General features: G+C 52.6%; 1 long non-coding RNA gene across 1 annotated transcript; it reads right to left on the bottom strand.

Moving 5' to 3' along the window:
• Positions 1–4,285: 4,285 nt before the first annotated feature.
• On the bottom strand, positions 4,286–16,040 carry LOC118996460 (uncharacterized). The gene is made up of 3 exons (XR_005068488.1): positions 15,953–16,040; positions 13,136–13,140; positions 4,286–4,298 (listed from the first exon to the last, which is right to left on the bottom strand). It is a non-coding gene; the product is annotated as an uncharacterized LOC118996460 (long non-coding RNA).
• Positions 16,041–16,817: the final 777 nt, after the last annotated feature.

The raw sequence follows: 16,817 nt of genomic DNA, 5'->3' as shown, positions 1-16,817 counted from the left end.
GAGTCTGTGTGCTTGTGCACGTGTGCAAATGTGGGGCAGTGTGGCAATACACATGCACTTAAACGTCTCTGTGTACACTCTGTGTCTTTGGATGCGTGTGTGGAGGTCTGAGCATATGATGCATGTCTGTGTCAAAATGACTGGAATGCACCGCGAGAAGGAGTGTGAGGTGTAATGCCTGGAAGCTTGAATGCCAGCGAGACCTGGGTTCAAGCCCAGCTCTAACACTTACTAGCTGCGGTATCTTGGCATATGACTGGACCATTCTTTGCCTTAGTGTCCACTTCTGTAAAGCAGGGCTAATGATAGTACCAACTTTGATGAATTGCTATTCAGAAGACCTGAGATACTCTATGTCAGGTGCTTAGAGCAGTGTGCTGGGTGCAGAGTGGCAGATGTGTTCAGTGGGCTGACTGATGACATCTTGTGTCCTCCATATTGCCAGCTGTGTCTGCAGTGGGTCCATGAAAGCTTGGGCTCACCTCACCACCAGAGCCTCTAGCTGCAAGGTGTGCTGTGAAGCTGCGATTAATTCTCCTGCCCTAAGTTGCTTTGGTGCTGCAACCACTGGTGGGAGCCTGCTTGTCAAACACACTCGGCCTGAAAGTACAGGGCGGTTAGCAGCCCGGTGGAAACCCTCAAACCATGGCGAATGGCCATTGATGATGAGACAGGTCTTTGGGTAGATCCCTGGGTACATAATTCTAAGAGGTGTTTGTTCAGCACTCTGAGGATGCCATTCCATTGTCCTCTAGCTGCCATTGTTTCTAGAGGATATGTCAGGAGTAATTCTTATCCCTACTCTCTGCATAAAGTATCTGTTTCCTCTGGCTGCTTTCAACACTTTCCCTTTGTCTTTGGTTGTCAGCGACGATGTGCCCCAGTGAATTGCTCTTTATGGGAGTCTTGTTTGGGATTTTCAGAGCTTTTAGATCTGTGAGTCTATGTTTCCATTCAAATTTGGGAAGTTTCTAGTCACGGATTATTCAAATATGCCTTCTCCTGTCTCACTTTCTTCTCCTTCAGAGCCACCCAAGACACATGTGTTAGGCTGTGTGATCTGTGCCCTAGAGCCTGGGGTACTGTTCATTTCCCTCGATCTGCTTTCTGTTCTCCAGGCTAGATCACTTCTATTGACCTGTCTTCAAGTTAATTAACTCCCCTGCCACATCCAATGTAGTGCTAAGTACCCCAGGGAAGTCGAAATTCCAGTTATTACAGTTTTCAGTTCTGGGATGTCCATTTTGCTCTTTTTTACAATTTTCATTTTGCTGTTGAGATTTAGACTCTATTTTCCTTTACTTAATCATACTTATAAAAAACGACCTTGAAGTCTTTGTTTTCCGAGCTATCAAACATCTGTACCACCTTGTACAGGTCACAGGGGTGGGCCCTGATCCTACAGGATTAGTTTTGTTATAAGAAGAGACCAAAGAAAGCTCATTCTTTCTCCCTCTCCATGGAAATGTACAAGGGAAGGGCCATGTGAGGACAAACTGTCTGCAAGCCAGGAAGAAAGCCCTCATCGGAAACCAAATGGGTTGGAAACTTGATCTGGAAATTCCAGTTTCCAGAACTGTGAGAAAATAAACATTTGTTGTCCAAGCCCCCTCCTCCCCCAGCCCTGGTCTGTGGTATTTTGTTATGGCTGCCTGAACAGACGAAGAAACAATTGTAACTTTAAGTAGTTATCTCTTATATAAATACTCAGAAGAAAAACAAAATGTACTCCTTTTATTTGTCTTTGATGCTTTTGCTTTTGCTTTAAAAAAGGATATAGTCCAAGTTACTGACCTGTATCATTTTCCTTCTGCTTAAAGAAAATCTTTCAACATTTCTTGCAGACCATGTTTCCTCGTAATACATTCTCTTAGTTTTTATTCGTCTGAGAAAGCCTTTACTTCTCTCTCAGTTTTGAAAACTAATTTATCTGGATATAGAATTCTACATTGGTTCTTCCTTTTTAATTCAACATTTTAAATATTTTACTCTTCTTACTTGCATGGTTTCTGATGAGAAGTCGGCTATAATTCTTAACCTTGTTCCTTTAGAGGCAAGGTTTTTCCAACCCTTTGGCTTCATTCAAAATTTTCTCTTCATCTTTGGTTTTGTGCAGTGTATATATGATATGCCCTGGGGCAGCTTTTTTTGGTATTTTTCTGAGCTGCCTGGGTCTGTAATTTGATATCTGTGAGTAATTTTGGAAAGTTCTCAGCCATTATTTTTTCAAATATTGTTCTCCATTCTTTTTCTGCTTATTCTGGTAGTTTAATTACATGTATGTTATATTTTTTGGAAACTTCCCACGCTCCTTGGGTGTTCTGTGTTTAGTTCTTATTCTTCTCTTTCCATTTCGGTTTGGGAAGTTTCTATTGCTATGCCATCAACAGCATTAATTTTTTCCTTAGCTGCGCCCAGTCTGCTGAAGGCATGAGCCTGTTAAAGGCATTCTTTATTCCTGTTGAAGTGGTTTTTGATCTCTAGCATTTCCTTTTGATTACTTCTTAGAATTTTTATTCCTCTGGTTGCATTACCCATCTGCATTGCATACTGTTTACTTTTCCCCCCCATGAGAGTTCCTAATGTATTAATCACTGTTGTTTCGCATTCCCTGTCTGTGGGATGACCCCGACATCTGTGCCACATCTGAGTCTGGTTCTGACACTTGCTGCGCCTTCAGACTGCGCTTCGGTTTTCGCCCCTTGGTGGACCTTGTAACTTTTTGTTGCAAGCCAGACATGTTGTATCAAGTAATGGATATTGAAATAAATAGGCCTGCAGCGCGAGGATTTGTTAATCTGGTTCAGAGCTTGGCTATGGTTCCTGTTTGCTGTCCTGGTAGGTGCCAGAGGCTTCCAATGCCTCCAGTGTCCTTGTGTTTTAATTCCTTCCTGACTCAAACTTTTCTAAATCTTCCTCCTCAGAGACATCCTGTGTCTTAGGGCTTTCAGTGTAATCCAGCACTCACACATACTGGAGCCCCGCTGGTGTGCTGGTGGGGAGTGGAGTGGGGCACAGGAATGTTCTATAACCTTAAGGTTTAGTCTGTCTTCTACTGGGCCCTGGGCCCGGCCTGTGACCTTCACACAGGTTTCTCACCCGTGACCTCATTCTTAGTTGAGACAGGCAGACTGGAGGGAGTCGGAGTGAGAGAGTGCCCTCCCCCAGCTTTCCCCCATAGCGTTGGCCTCTGCTGGGGAGAGGCTCCGACTGTATTTCACAAGAATCACTGTTTCCCGCCTCCTGCCTCGGAGCCTGGAGGGGATCTCTCTGGTATCTCCACAATAAGAACCAGGTGGAGTTCCTGGAGCTGAAGCCCATGAGCTGTGGCCGCCCCGCCTTCCGAGACGGCAGCCCCAGCCCCCACCCCCACCCCCAGAGTTCCATACTCAGCCTGCAGCAATTCATGGAAGTTAGCACGTCACTGTCCCCCCTGGTCCTGGCTCCCGAACCTCCTGCTCCAGGGGAGCGCAGCTCGGCCGTGGCTCTGGGTTCCCTGTCTCCCCAGAGCTGCCGTTTGCCCCGAAAACTCAGCTCCCCGATGGTGCATAGATTTCCAGTTTGCTGGGCTTTGTCATTGTCGTCGTGGTCATTGTCGTTGTCGTCATCGTCGTGATCGTTGTGTAGGAGTAACACCTTGCAGGCGCTTGGCCTGTCGGAGCTGAAACCGGAAGTCATGGCACTTTTCACATCACAGCACGGTTTCCCCCTCTCGGGTCATCTCCTTTTGGACGGACCACAAAGACCAGCTTAGGAAGGGGGGCACCAACACATTGCAGGTGCCAGCGGAGCACCCGATCCTCCATAGTGGGGACACCGCTCACTTCACTCATCGCGACAACCCTGCTCCAAAGGGTCAGCGCTCCCAGGTGCAGCAGGGGACTCGGTGAGCCAGTCCCCGGTCCAGGGTCACACAGTCTGTGGGAGGCAAGGCTGAGTTCAGACGAGGCTGCCATGCCAGGGGCCCTCCCAGGAGTGGACGCCACTCACCCTTCTCGCTGTTGTCTTCGTTGCGATGTCACCGAACCGATAACATTTCTAGGTTTCCGTTCTAGCTGCTTCTCGTGTCCATCCTCGCAGGCCAGGCCTTGGGGCTTCTTCACCTCAGCAGGGAGACTGGGCCAAGACTTCCGAAGACAATGGTTTCCTCTCCTCCAAGGCGGGCCTCAAACTTTCTGTAAGGCATACATGGGGAATATTTTCAGCTCTTTGAGTCCCTGGTCCCTGTTGCAATTTGCTCCGCTCGCCGTCCTAGCGCAAAGCCCAGGGAACACGAACGAGTGGGCGTTTCCGTAAAACTTTATTTGTGAACACTGAAATTTGCATTTCATTTCATTTCCGCAAAGGAATATGCTGCTTTTGATTTTTCTCTGCCTGTTGAAAAATATAAACATTTGTTAAGTACTTCAACAGGGGTACGAGGACAGGTGCGGGCAGGGTTCGGCCCAGGGGCCAGGGTCTCCCCTAGGTCACACGCACAGACCTCAGTACCGGCTTCGAATGAGGGCTGTGGGCAGCAGCTGAAAGGGCCCAATGCACTAGTCACAGACAAACGGAAATGAGGACGGTGGCAGGTGTTTATGAGACGGCAGCATGCTCCCTCAGTTCTCTCCACAGCCTCGCAAAGGAGCCATTACCGTCATGCCCACCGAGCAGGCGAGGGACTTGGAGCTCAGTGAGTCCTTCACTCACTGCGGGACGGGGTGCAGATGCCATCCGAACAGTTCCCATGGGTTCCACTGGGGGGGGGCGGTCAGTGGGGTTGGGCTGGGGATATCATCGGTATGTGGCAACAGAGCTCCGGGCCAGGGTGTCTGTCACATGTGGGTGGTGGACATAAAGACTTTTCTGTGGGTCCAGAAGCTGGGACACCCCTCTTCAGATTCCATAGACTCAGCTCCTCCTTTCCCGGCGACTCCAGGGCTGTGTGTTTCTCGCCTCTCCCACCGCCCCCCCTCAGGACCCTCTGTCTTCTCTGATCACCCGGAGTCCCCCTCCCCATGTTGGATGCGACCCTTTGATGTGCGTTAGCGGGAGAGGCAAACCGCCGAGCCCCCGAGGCTCACAGGTACGTCTTACGACTGAAACGGCGGTTATGCTGCCGGAACTGGCGAACTAAATGCACTTTAACTGGTGATGCTGTTTAACGCGAGCGTGGGTCTCAGTCCCTTAGCCTGTGTACCAGTGTCCTGCCTTGGCGCAGCGCTTGGTGCCCGTTAAAAAGATTGCAAAGTCGTACGAGGGGCACAGGAAAGTTTGCTCTTCCTCTTCAGGGGGAGAACAAATGTGTTTTTCTGCAGACTCTGCCAAAGCCTCAGTCTCAGTGCCGTAGCAGATGGAGCCAGCCCGGGAGCCTGCCGGGCGCAGCTGTCTGCTTTTTCCAGTCTGAGGGTTTGCAGCTGCCCGCCCCCCCGCCCCCAGCACAGACATCGGCAAGAGAGTGTCCCTCCCAGAAGCTCTGCTAACCCACAGTGTCACTTAAGGGGGGGCTGGAGGACCTGCTGGGAGTTGAGGTTTAGGACTGAGGTCCCTTTGATGGGTCCTGCTCCTGCTGGAGTGGGTGCCCCTGGACAGTCCAAGAGCTGGGTGGGAAGGCCGAGGGTGGGCCCCTGCTTTTTCTCAATGTCCCTGGTGCCCTGCTCACTGTGTGTTCCATCCGACAGACCACCTGAGTGCAGGGGGTGGCGAGAGAAAGAACAGAGAACCCACTTTTGGAGATTCAATGGTTCACTCTTCCCATTAATTGCTTTTGGTTTTGAATTCGCCCAGAATTCCACAGTCGGGTGCATCCTCTGACCCATCTTCAGTGTGAAGAGTTTAGGGGAAAAAGAAACAAGAATTCAACAAGTGCAGGGCCAGGACTTATGAAGGACATAAAATTCAGCATCGTCTTAGTCTCCGGCTACTGTGCTCACAAACTGATCCGGACTTAGTGGCCTAACACAACACATGTATTATAGTCGTGGGGGTCAAAGTCAAGGTGTGGGCAGAGCTGTCTTCCTTCTGGAGGCTCTGGGGGCAGAATCTGTTTCCTTGCCTTTCTGGCTTCAAGAGGCATCCGCAGTCCTTGGCTTGCGGCCCCTTCCTCCAGCTTCAAAGCCAGTGTTCCTGTCTCTCTGTCTCTGACTCTTCTGTCCCCCACTTTCTCTTATAAGACCTTTGGGATATGTACTTTGGGTTTATATTCCTAATCCAAAATAATTCAGGATAATCTCCCTGTCTCAGGACCTTTACCCTAACCGCACCTCGAAGTCCCATGTGCTGTGTGAGATGGCACCTTCCTAGGTTTCTGGATTAGGAGGTGGCCATCCTTGGGAGGCCATTGTTCTGTCTACCACAGAAGTGTTTTGCATTCAATTTTCCTTTTCTGGTGGGCTAAGAACATCCATAGAATAGGGCCTCTGGCAACGGTGCGAATCATGAAACAAAATTATGGGGTTCAGGCTTCGTTTGGTTGCGTGGAGCAGAAATCCACATGACTAGTTTAAGCTGGAGAGGGGACTATGTTATTCCTGGGATCCGAACAATAGGAAGTAGAGTCAGGTCCAAGGAGGGTTCAGAACCCGGAACCAGGAAGCACCCATGAGCCAGGCAAGCTGCTCTCTCTCTCTGGTCACCCGACTTCCATCCCTGCCACCTTCCTGCTCCTCTTCCCTGCTGACCAGGTACAACGGTCAGCATGGGCCACCAAAGCAAAGGACCATGGACTTGGAGGCTTAAGCCAGACATGTTGATGGTCTCTCACTTCTGGAGTCTGGAAGTCCTGGAGGAAGGAGTCAGCAGGGTCAGCTCCGTCTGTGACCTCTCTCCTTAGCATGTGGACGACTGTCTTCTTCCTGTGTCCTCACATGGTCTCCTCTCTGTGAGCGTCTGTGCAGGCCTCTCTTCCTCGTACGGGGACATCAGTCATATGGGATCAGGGCTCACCGTGGTGAGTTCGTTTTAACTTCATTGTGTCTGTAAAGACCTCATCTCCAGTATGGACACGTTCTGAGCCACTACGAGGTAGGATCTCAACATACAAACTCAGGGGTGGAGGGACACGGCCCGTCCCCTAGGGGGCTTCCTCCTCTCCTCTGAGCACCTGGCCAGCCCGTGGCTCCTGCTCATACTTACCTTCAATCAGCGAATCCCAGAGCCTCAGGGAGGAGACGGTGGGTCTGACTTGAGTAGGACGTTCATACTATGTAGGCGCTGCTGGCCACAGAGGGCGGGGTCCCATGGCGTGTCAGTCGAGGTAAGCCGAATGCCGTGACAGATGCCCCTGCGATCTCGGTGGCTTCCCATCATCTACATTTGTCCTCACGGCGGTACAGCCCAGTGTGGGTGGCAAGGGGGCTGTTCCCGCTGTCGCCTGTCACAGGAATCTCTGTGGAAGCCCAGGGGCCGGCCTGGCTCTGTGTGAAGGCACAGCTCTGCTCAGCTCGGCTTCCACCAGGCGAAGGTCAGAGGGAGCCATGTGTGACCCGAGTCTGAGCGGCACAGTCCCCACGACTGGCCACACTCATTCCCCAAAGGGTCTGTTTCCTCTTCCAGCAAACGCGCTCCTGAGTGGCACAGCCACAGGGTTCACCCACGTGACTGATTGTTCGGGTTTTTCTGGGTCAGAAGCGGTTCACAGGATGCAGGGCTTTTCGTCGGAAAATGGGGACAGCCCCAGGCAAGCGAGGCTCACTCGGTCACTCCACCATTGGTTCAGCCACATATTTTCAGTGACTGGGGTAACCGGCTCACCGCCCTGGAACGAAGGAGACACGGAGGAGCTGTGCATGCTGGTGCGACCAGCCGGCCTCCTGACAGACGCCCGTTTCCCCAATCTCAGCGATCGAGCTCGTGAACAGCTGGCCTGGGGGCAGAATTCGGTCAGGCGCCTGCACACTGCTTTCGAAAAAAATGTGGCCAGGTCTCCTGGTTGGGAGGTTGGAATTTAAAATGCAGATATCTCACTTCTGTTGAGAACCCGAGAGGTCTGGCTGTGCTGGGCCGTCATTCCCCGTGGCCACAACTGTGTGGAGCTGCATGGAGGGCCCCACGCGACAGGGGGCCCGGTCTCCCCGCTGTACCATGACTGTCTCCATTCCCTCTTCTCTCGCGCCCAGCCCGCTGACTGGGACATCTCTGGCCTGCCTGCCGAGAAGGTCAAGTTTGCAGTAGACAGTGTTTTGTTTCTTTGCTTTGACTTAACCCACCTTCGAAGAAGAAATTTCAGTCTGGGTTTTTTTTCCTCCTGAGACACTAATCCGGTCAGGGTCCTGGTAAACGCCCCCCCCATCTTGGCTCCGGCATCCGTTTTACTTTCTTGGGGAGAAGGGGGTGAGGAACAGGCAGGTGGCTGGCGAGGGTTTAGAAGCGATGCCCCCCGTAGTGATTTTGGGCCCATCAAGCCCGCCGCCCGCTTCTGCCCGAGTCACCGCACCCCCCTTCTAACACCCCGATATGAAGGCAGAGCTGGGCCCATTGGCATTTTGGGCCCTCAGAGCAGATCCAGTCACCTGTCATTTTTCTTAGCAACGGGGATTCCACCGTCTTTTGGGCTTGTCTCGGAGAGTCGGACACTCCTATTCTCCAGCCAAGGAAGGCGGCGGAAGGGTTCGGTGCCTGCTTTGAAATCGGACGCACAGTTTGGATTGCGCTCTCAGGCTCCTCACGCATCCGCTCTTCTCTCCGATCCAGAGCAAGAGGGAAAATGGGGAGGCGGTGGTGCAAATGTTGGCGAAATTCTGAGAAAATGCCGTCGAGTTCACCCCTTCCTGCCCGAAGCGCACCCTTCAAATGGGGGGGTGGAGATAGGAAAGGGGGCTTCATGGGAGGGGGTGCGGCCAGGTCTCATTCAGTGCGGTTGGAAGCGGTTTTCGGAACTATTTATTTATTCACTGACCGAATGTTTGCTGGGTGTCTATGTGTCTGGTGCTGTGTAGGGCCTGGGGCGGCGTGGTAGTGTGTCTTGGGAGGAGATTTATGACGAGGCATTGGCTCTTGCGTCTGGGCAGGCGGAGAAGTCCCAGGAGCTGCGGGGTGCACGCTGGAGGCCCAGGGGAGCCGGGGGTGTGATTTGAAGGCCTGGGGACCGGGCAGCTAAGGGTGTAGATTCCAGTCTCGAACCTTTAAGGTTCGAGAAACAGGAATGCCAAGGACAGAGGAGGGTCTACCCCCCATCCACACAGTCAGGCAGAGAACAAACTCATCCTCCCTCCCTCCCTCTGCTTATTCTATTCAAGCCCTCAACAAATTGGACCACCTCCCTCCCCCTCCCCCTCCCCCACCCCAACTCATGTGCCCACCCCGGGAAGGGTGACCTGCTTCACTTAGCATGTGGATTCAAACGCTAATCTCATCCCGAAACACCCTCACGGACATGCTCAGAATCCTGTTTGACCAACCTCGGGCACCCTGTGGTTTACTCGAGTTGACACACAAAATTAAGCATCCCTGGAGGGAGGGTGTAAGGTACCAGCCCAGCCCAAGACCAGGAATCTTTCACCAGAAGGAGAGCGGGTACGGGGCAGGCAGACACTGAAGACATCCTATCCATCATGAAAGGGTTGTAAGGACGGGGGGTGCCACTGAAGTGGCGTTTGGGGTGCTGGGTCGGTGGGCCAGCCCTTCGGTGGGCAGAGCCCCTGGGGGGCAGCTACGCCTGCTCACGCCCTGTGTTTTGGTCGTTCAGAATGAATGGATTGGTCTTTATGCTTTCATCTGTGACTGTGAGGAGACCCCCAGTGACATGCCAGCTGAGGGACAGGAAATGGCGGCTCAGGAAGTTTGGTGACTGACTCACCCCAGGTCTCCGGGTCCCCAGAGGACAGAGCTGAGGTTGGAGGCCAGACTCTGGCTCAGGGGCCTTGGTCTCCATCTACTGCTGGGACGCGTGTTCTTGGGAAGAAGCCAGTTCTGCACAAGGTTGTCCTCAGAAAGCAAAGAGAAACTTTGGTCCCCGTCCAGCCACAGAAGAGCCAGGGGGCGGGGGACCCTCTGGAAGGGACCTGGGTGGGCCGTGGATGCGGACCACGTTTCTGCTGGGAAAGAGAGCAGACATCTGTACGTGTCCTCCTCTGTTCCTTCCTTTCCCCTCCCTCCCTCCCTCCCTCCCTAGCATTGGTTGGGCAAATGCTCAGTGTTGGTCACTAGAGTAATTCCATTGGGAACAGGACGGGGCTCATTTGCTTCTGGGGGGTCACAAACTGGCAGGGAGACAGAATTGTCCCCCAACACGGGCCAAGCGGCATGCCCTGAGAGAGGTGTGGGGAGGACCCCAGAATGCAGAGCAGCGCAGGCCTCTCGTTATTCGCGAGCTGCCTGGCAGGTTCTGTTCCCAACACACCGTGTGCACACCCCTCTCCCTTGAACATTTGATTTGTTCCAACAAAATCCTATTCATCCAAATGCCAGTTGATGAAAACTCACCAATTAAGTGCATTCAGACGGAGCCCCGCACAGCCCATGTTTCGGCTGCAGGTTGAGGCGTCCTCTGCCACCTTCTGGGGCGATAGTGTGTTCTGTACTTCTGCCGCTGTGCTGGGGGCTGTGCCCCCAAAAAACGGTGGGAGGAGAAGCCTTCACTGTCTGTGCCGAATCGGGCAGTGCTGCCCTTGGGCGTCCTCACAGTCTCCGGGGCATCGTGAACCTGGGTGGACCTGGGTGGGAGGGCAGTGGCCGCTGTCCTGGGCTCTCCTGGGCGGGCTCTCATGCCTGTCCATGTGGGCTGCGCATCAGTCAGGGGCTGAGGGGCCAGGGGCTACCTCCAGGGAAGGATCCCTGTCCTAGCTGGGGGAGCCCTGTTCTGTCCCAGTTTGGGGCAGCACCGCCCCAGCTGCTCTGAGTTTCGTTCTTTTCAACGGATCCCGGTGGAAAGCTGAGCAGGGAGCATTTCTGTCCTGGGGGCGGGGCATTCTCTCCTGTCATTCACATCTGTTTTGTGGGCCCACACCACACTCACCTGATTCTCCCTGAGGTCCCTGTGGTCAGCGTGGGGTGGATGCTCCTGGGCACCAGAAGACCCTGGTCCTCCCATCAGTGGGTCCAGCCCCCCCCCGCCCCCCAGCTGCAGGACTGGCTCAGGGATGTGGGTGCGACCCAGTGCTGGCCAGTGAGCTCAGAACCCGGACTTCTGCCGGGCCCGATGGGGAAGAAATACCTCTTTTCCCTGCAGCTGGACGTCCCCAGCACCTGGGATTCCTCGTTTGCAGCCTTCGACTTTCCACTGGGTTAAAGAGCCTCCCGTGAGTTTCCCGTTGTCAGAAGCTGCTGATTAGTCCTTTGACGTCGTCCACTCTGGACCGTGCGGACGCCCATTCTCTCGCCGTCTCTCACTGTGTCAGAGAGGACGTTCTGTGATGTCCCTGGCCAGCACGCTGAGCACGCCGCACCAGCCGCTTCATTTGGGTTGACACTGGTGTCCTGAGCCATGTGCCAATATTTATCCATCTGATCCTGAAGTCACTTGATTTTGCAAGGGGCATGCCATCTTTCACAACTTGGGGTCTCCCCCAGCTTTGTGTAATCATTGTCTTTCTTCCCTTCGGCCCACGGCAACAGTTACGGCATCGCACCGCGAGTTAAGCCTCAGCCACCTGCTCCATGTTTAAGGTCTTTGGCCTAATTCCAAGTGAGGTGGGGGCCAGGAAGAGGGGCTGGCCTCTTCTGGTGGTGGGCGGTGGGTGGTCAGAGCACTTTGTGGGACTCCTGGCTGGCGCTGGTCCGGCCTGGCGGCTGTGAGGATGAGTGAGGGACAGAGTGCAAGGTGCCCAGGACCCGGAGCCCTGTCCACTCCCTCACACCTCCATCCCCACTCCTGTCTGACAGACATGTTCTACCCATTTCATCCAGCTTCCCTCATTCTATTTTTCAAAACTGGTTTTGCTTATCTAGAAAACGTTTAGGCCCACTTGTCAAAACCTGCCTCTCTGACTCCTAAACACCCTTGTGATTACAAATACATTAAATTCACTTACTCAGGAAGGCCTAGTAGGCTTGCAAATGGAGAGTCTTCTCATCCAGGACAGCACTGCTTTTGTCTCTGTGTATTTAGGTCTTCTAGAATGTTCTCTAGCAAGATGCTGTGGTTCACTTCTGTGAAGGGAGCTGGCCAGGCAGTGTCCACCTAAAGACTGGTTATGGGGGGCTGGATGGGGGAGCGCCTTGTTGGGAACAGCCCTCCGTTCTCACGTTCTCACACAGAGGCTCCTCCTTCCCCCCAGCCTCCTCCAACTTCCCCCCGGAGATAACCCCGCTGACTTCCTGTAGCCCTTACATGGCCCGGGGTGGTTTGTTGCCCACCCCAGGGAGTGCTAGGTGCCCAACTGTGTGTGTCTACCAGACCGGACAAAAAATGCCCTCCCCCTTTCTTCTTCCCCCCACCATCTCCCTTCTTCATTGACGGATGAAACACTTGAACCATCAGGACGAGCAAACTGCAGGTCTCTGTGACCTTGGGGAGGGCGAGCAGAGGAGGGAAGGGAACTACTCAGCTGTTTCTCTTGGGGTTGTTCCCTGAGGGCCCCCCACTGCCTCAGCCTGGAAGGGGGTGTCTGATGCTGGGATGGAGAGGGTAGGGGCTACTCCTCTGTGCCTGGCAGACCCACTCCTGGCACGTGGTGAATTAGGGACTCGGTGCTTGGTGTGGCCCCTCTCAGTCTCTGTCCCTGGCCCCCTTTCCACCCACCACCTGGAGTTGGGACTAACCGTGTTGGGCCAGGCCAGGTGGGAGCGGCTGGGCTACTGTTTCTTTGCCTATAGAAGTGAGGACAAGGGGAGTTCCCCCCAAAAGTCAGAGATCTCCAGGGCAGGCAGTGTGTTCCCCGCCGGTTGGAGCTGGGTGATGCTGCTGGACATGTCCTGAGACCCCCAGCACTGTGCCCCCAAACCCAACAATGCACAGAATCACAGCGCAGCTGGGCCTGAGCCCAGAGGCTGAATCAATCTGTCTGGGGGGCAGCCCCCGGGGTCGATATTTCCAGGAAGCTTCCCAGCCAGGTCTGGAAACTACTGCCTTGGCATAAAATGATGGTTTATTGGGTTAGGGCTGCCAGAGAAAATACAGGATGTCCAGCTAGGTTTGCACTCCAGACAAACAATGGACACTTTGAAAGATAAATATGACCCAAATGTGGCATAGGACAAGTTCAACATATCATACCCCCTCTTTTCTCTCTTTTTTTTTTTTGCTAAAGTTTGCAATTCTATACTAGATTTTTAAAAAAATTCTCTCAACTTGAAGAGCCATGGAAGCGTCAAGCGTGTGCTGGGCACCCACTGAATTCCAAGCAGGAGTGAAGCCCTCCTGCCCTTGAAGGTCCCACGTTCTAACCGGGAGTAGGGACAGGGGACAAAGCTGACAAAGTCAGGTTATTACACAAGACACCACAGCTGGCCAAGGTGGTCCCAGAGATTGGGAGACAGTAACGGATGGACTGTGGTGGGGGTGGACAGGGCTATGTTAGTGTGAGCGGGTAAGGGAGGCACTTGCTTGGCTCTGGCTGAGATGGGGGGCGGGGTGGAGGGTGAGGGAGGGAGCTGGAGCTGCCAGGCCAGAACAACGGTCCAGGCAGAGGGAACAACAGCAAGTGGGAATGTGGGGTGGGCAACGTGGTCTTCGTGTGTCCCTGGAAGACAGAAGAAGCCAGTGAGGCTGAAGTGCGGGGGGGCGGGCGGGGCAGGTGCCGTGGGTTCACGGGCCTTGGGGAGGTCAGACTGGCACCTGCCTTAGAAGAGGATATTTAAAAATCTAGTGAAATGCTAGATGCCTTTCTTGAATAACAGAAATACGTAAAGTTGACTCAAGAAGCCTTAAAAAAAATCCCTATGTAGAATCACCATAGAAGATGTTTAAAACAGCCAGGAGGAATCGGAACAGTTGTCGAAGATCTACCGTAACACGTGGTTGAAGTGATCGTGACATGACCCGGGATCCAGCTCCAAAGAGGTCGTTCTGTTTAGACTTTATCAGACCATCGGAAAAGCGCGAAGCCTTCCCGATCTGTTGAATGAAGTTGGCCCACTCTGGACACCAGCTCTGATGCACCATCTCACGGACAGAAGCTGCCCGGGCACGGGGAGGCCCGCTGGCCTCGGGTTCGACTCCAGGCATCGCCACTTGGACACGAGGACGCAGACTGGCCAGACCTGGTTGTTCAGAGAAGGCTAAGAATCGAATGCTTGGGTGTAACTTCGATTTTGCTGTACTGCCAATTAACTCTTTTTTTAACACCCGACAGAAACCAAGTCGAAATTTGCTGACCGGGTTTGGTCCCATTCTGCAGCCTTTACGAGAACAGACTGGGACCCCTGGTTTGAAACAAGGAGCGGGTGGGAGAGGCCGTCTCCTTACCACGAACTTCGGTTTCTCTGGAAGGAAAGTTCAGCTGCCTCGTTTGGGAGGGATATAATGAGAGCCACATGTGTGATTTCAAATTTCCTAGTAAAAAAAAAATCAGAAACAGATGCCATTAATTTTAAAAATATATTTTGTCGACCCCCAAATTATCATTTCAACACGTGATAAATAGGAAAGTGATTAATGAGGCGCTTTACATTCCTTTTGTGTGGCTTGTAGTCTCTAAAATCTGGCGTGCGTGTTCTATACTTAGCGCATACGAGTTTCAATTTAGCTGCCCGGGTTGTGTCAGAAATAGCTGGTCGGTATTTGGATATTGCAACATTCACGGTCGGAAGAGTAGATTCCCATGTCTGAGCTGCTCCGAACACACTGAGAAGTTTCCCAGAAACTGGATGGTGCACGCCAGTCCTTTTCCTTCCGAATCACGTCCCATGGACGAAACCGGCCCGTCTCTTTTTGAGGCGATTTCCCTTTGCAGGAAAAGTGTATCAGTTTTCAAACGGCCCACAGGCCTTGCGTCCCCTGGTGCAGTGGGGCTGGGAGCGTCGGGCCCGGGGGCGGCGGCACGGAAACTGGAAAGCGTCTCCAGACTGACACTTCTCAGCAAAGTGCTCTTCGGTGTTTATGGGTTTTTTTTTTGACAATTTATGTAAATTGTTATGTAGTCCTGCCAATCACAATGAAAACCTTCAGCATATTGATCCATGGCAGGAAAACATGAAGTCGTTATTATCGATTTGAGTTGTGAAAGTTTTCAACGTCAGCGCTGTCCATTCTCGCACCTGTCCAGCGAGGCTGCTGACGAACTGCTTTGACCCCCTTGGAGCTTCGCATTAGCTCTTCCTCGGTTAACGTGACGACAGTGAGAAAACTTGAAGCCAAACTCCCGGTTTTTGTCTTTGGTTATGGAACGGTTGGCAAGTATATCTTCGGATTCAAAGAAATTTCGAGCTGGAGTTAGTACTGCAGCCAGTCTTTGTAAAACTCTTTCGTGGCTCAACCGAGCGGCCAAGGACACGCGATCAGGAGACTCTGCCTCCCTCCGGCGGTTCTGTACCCCGGGGGGATTCACCGCATGTGTCTGTAAGTACAACGTGATTTCAGCTGCTGTCTCCATGCCGTTTTCAGTGTCTGCTCCAGAAAACCGAACGGCAGCCATGTACATGCATCGCACAATGGAAGTAAAATATTAAGGAAAACTTTGTCTCTTGCTTTAAAATCCCGGTAAATCTGAACTTTTGATTTGCTACAGCTGAGACATGGTCGCCATCGAGTCTCGTATTCTGATCTCTAGCTGAAATTCCCCTTTGACAGACGTAGAGATTCAAAATGACCTGTGTCATGAGTTCAACGTTTAAAAATTAAAGCAGTCGTTTTAGAGCAGTTTTAGGCTCACAGAAGACTTGAGGGGAAGGTGCAGAGCTGTCCCATCAACCCCAGCCCACAGGCGCACCCCACCATTATCAATGCCCCCCACCCATGAACTTTCACCGACACGTCATCATCTCCCTGAGCCCACAGCTCCCCCTAGTGCTCACTCCTGGCATTGCATGTTCTATGGGTGTGGACAGGTGTGCGTGGTGGTGTCACACAGAGTGGTTTCGCTTCCCTAAACACCTGTGCTGCGCCTGCTCACCCCTCCTCACACTCCAGCCCCTGGCAACCTGGGATCTTTTCATTGTCTCTGTAGGTTTGCTTTCTGTAGAATGTCATGTGGTTGGAATTAAATAGTGTGTTGCTTTCCAGAGCGGCTTCTTTCACTTGGTGGTGTGCACTTACAAGTTTCTTCTGTGTCTTTTCGTAATTTGAGAGCGCATTGCTTTTTAGCACCGAGCAGTATCCCATCGTCTGAGTGCACCACAGTTTGCTTATCTCTTCATCTGCTGAAGAGCGTGTTGGTTGTCCCCAAGCTTTGACAATTATGGCCCAAGCTGCTATAAACAGCCACGCATGGGTTTTGTGTGCATGTGGGTTTTTAACTCATTCAAGTAAATACCAAGGAGTACGATTGCCGGGTCGTGTGGTGAGAGTGTGAAGAGTTCTGTAAGAAACATCCAATATGGCCCTGGCTGGTGTGGCTCAGTGGATTGAGTGCAGGTTTGTGAACCAAAGAGTCACCGGTTTGATTCCCAGTCAGGGCACATGCCTGGGTTGCAGGCCAGGTCCCCAGCAGGGGCGTGCAAGAAGCAACCATACATTGATGTTTCTCTCCCTCATTCTCCCTCCCTTCCCCTCCCTCTAAAAATAAATAAGTAAAATCTTAAAAAAAGAAAGAAAACTCTAGTCACAGATAACTCACCAAAGAAGAGATACAGATGGTAAACAAATGCATGAAAAGAGGCTCTGCATTCTACATCCTCGGGGCAAATTAAAACGATGACAAACCACTGCACCCCGATCACAGTGGCCAAAACACTGGGCTGTGAGGACAAGAGTCGCCCTCTAAAGACGGCGGAGCAGGAAGCAGGAAGAGGCCGGTCCC

This window comes from Sturnira hondurensis, unplaced genomic scaffold (genome assembly GCF_014824575.4).
Source record: "Sturnira hondurensis isolate 20B ecotype Veracruz unplaced genomic scaffold, ASM1482457v3 Scaffold0011378, whole genome shotgun sequence".
Classification (NCBI taxonomy): domain Eukaryota; kingdom Metazoa; phylum Chordata; class Mammalia; order Chiroptera; family Phyllostomidae; genus Sturnira; species Sturnira hondurensis.
This window is presented reverse-complemented; position numbering and strand designations above follow the sequence as displayed.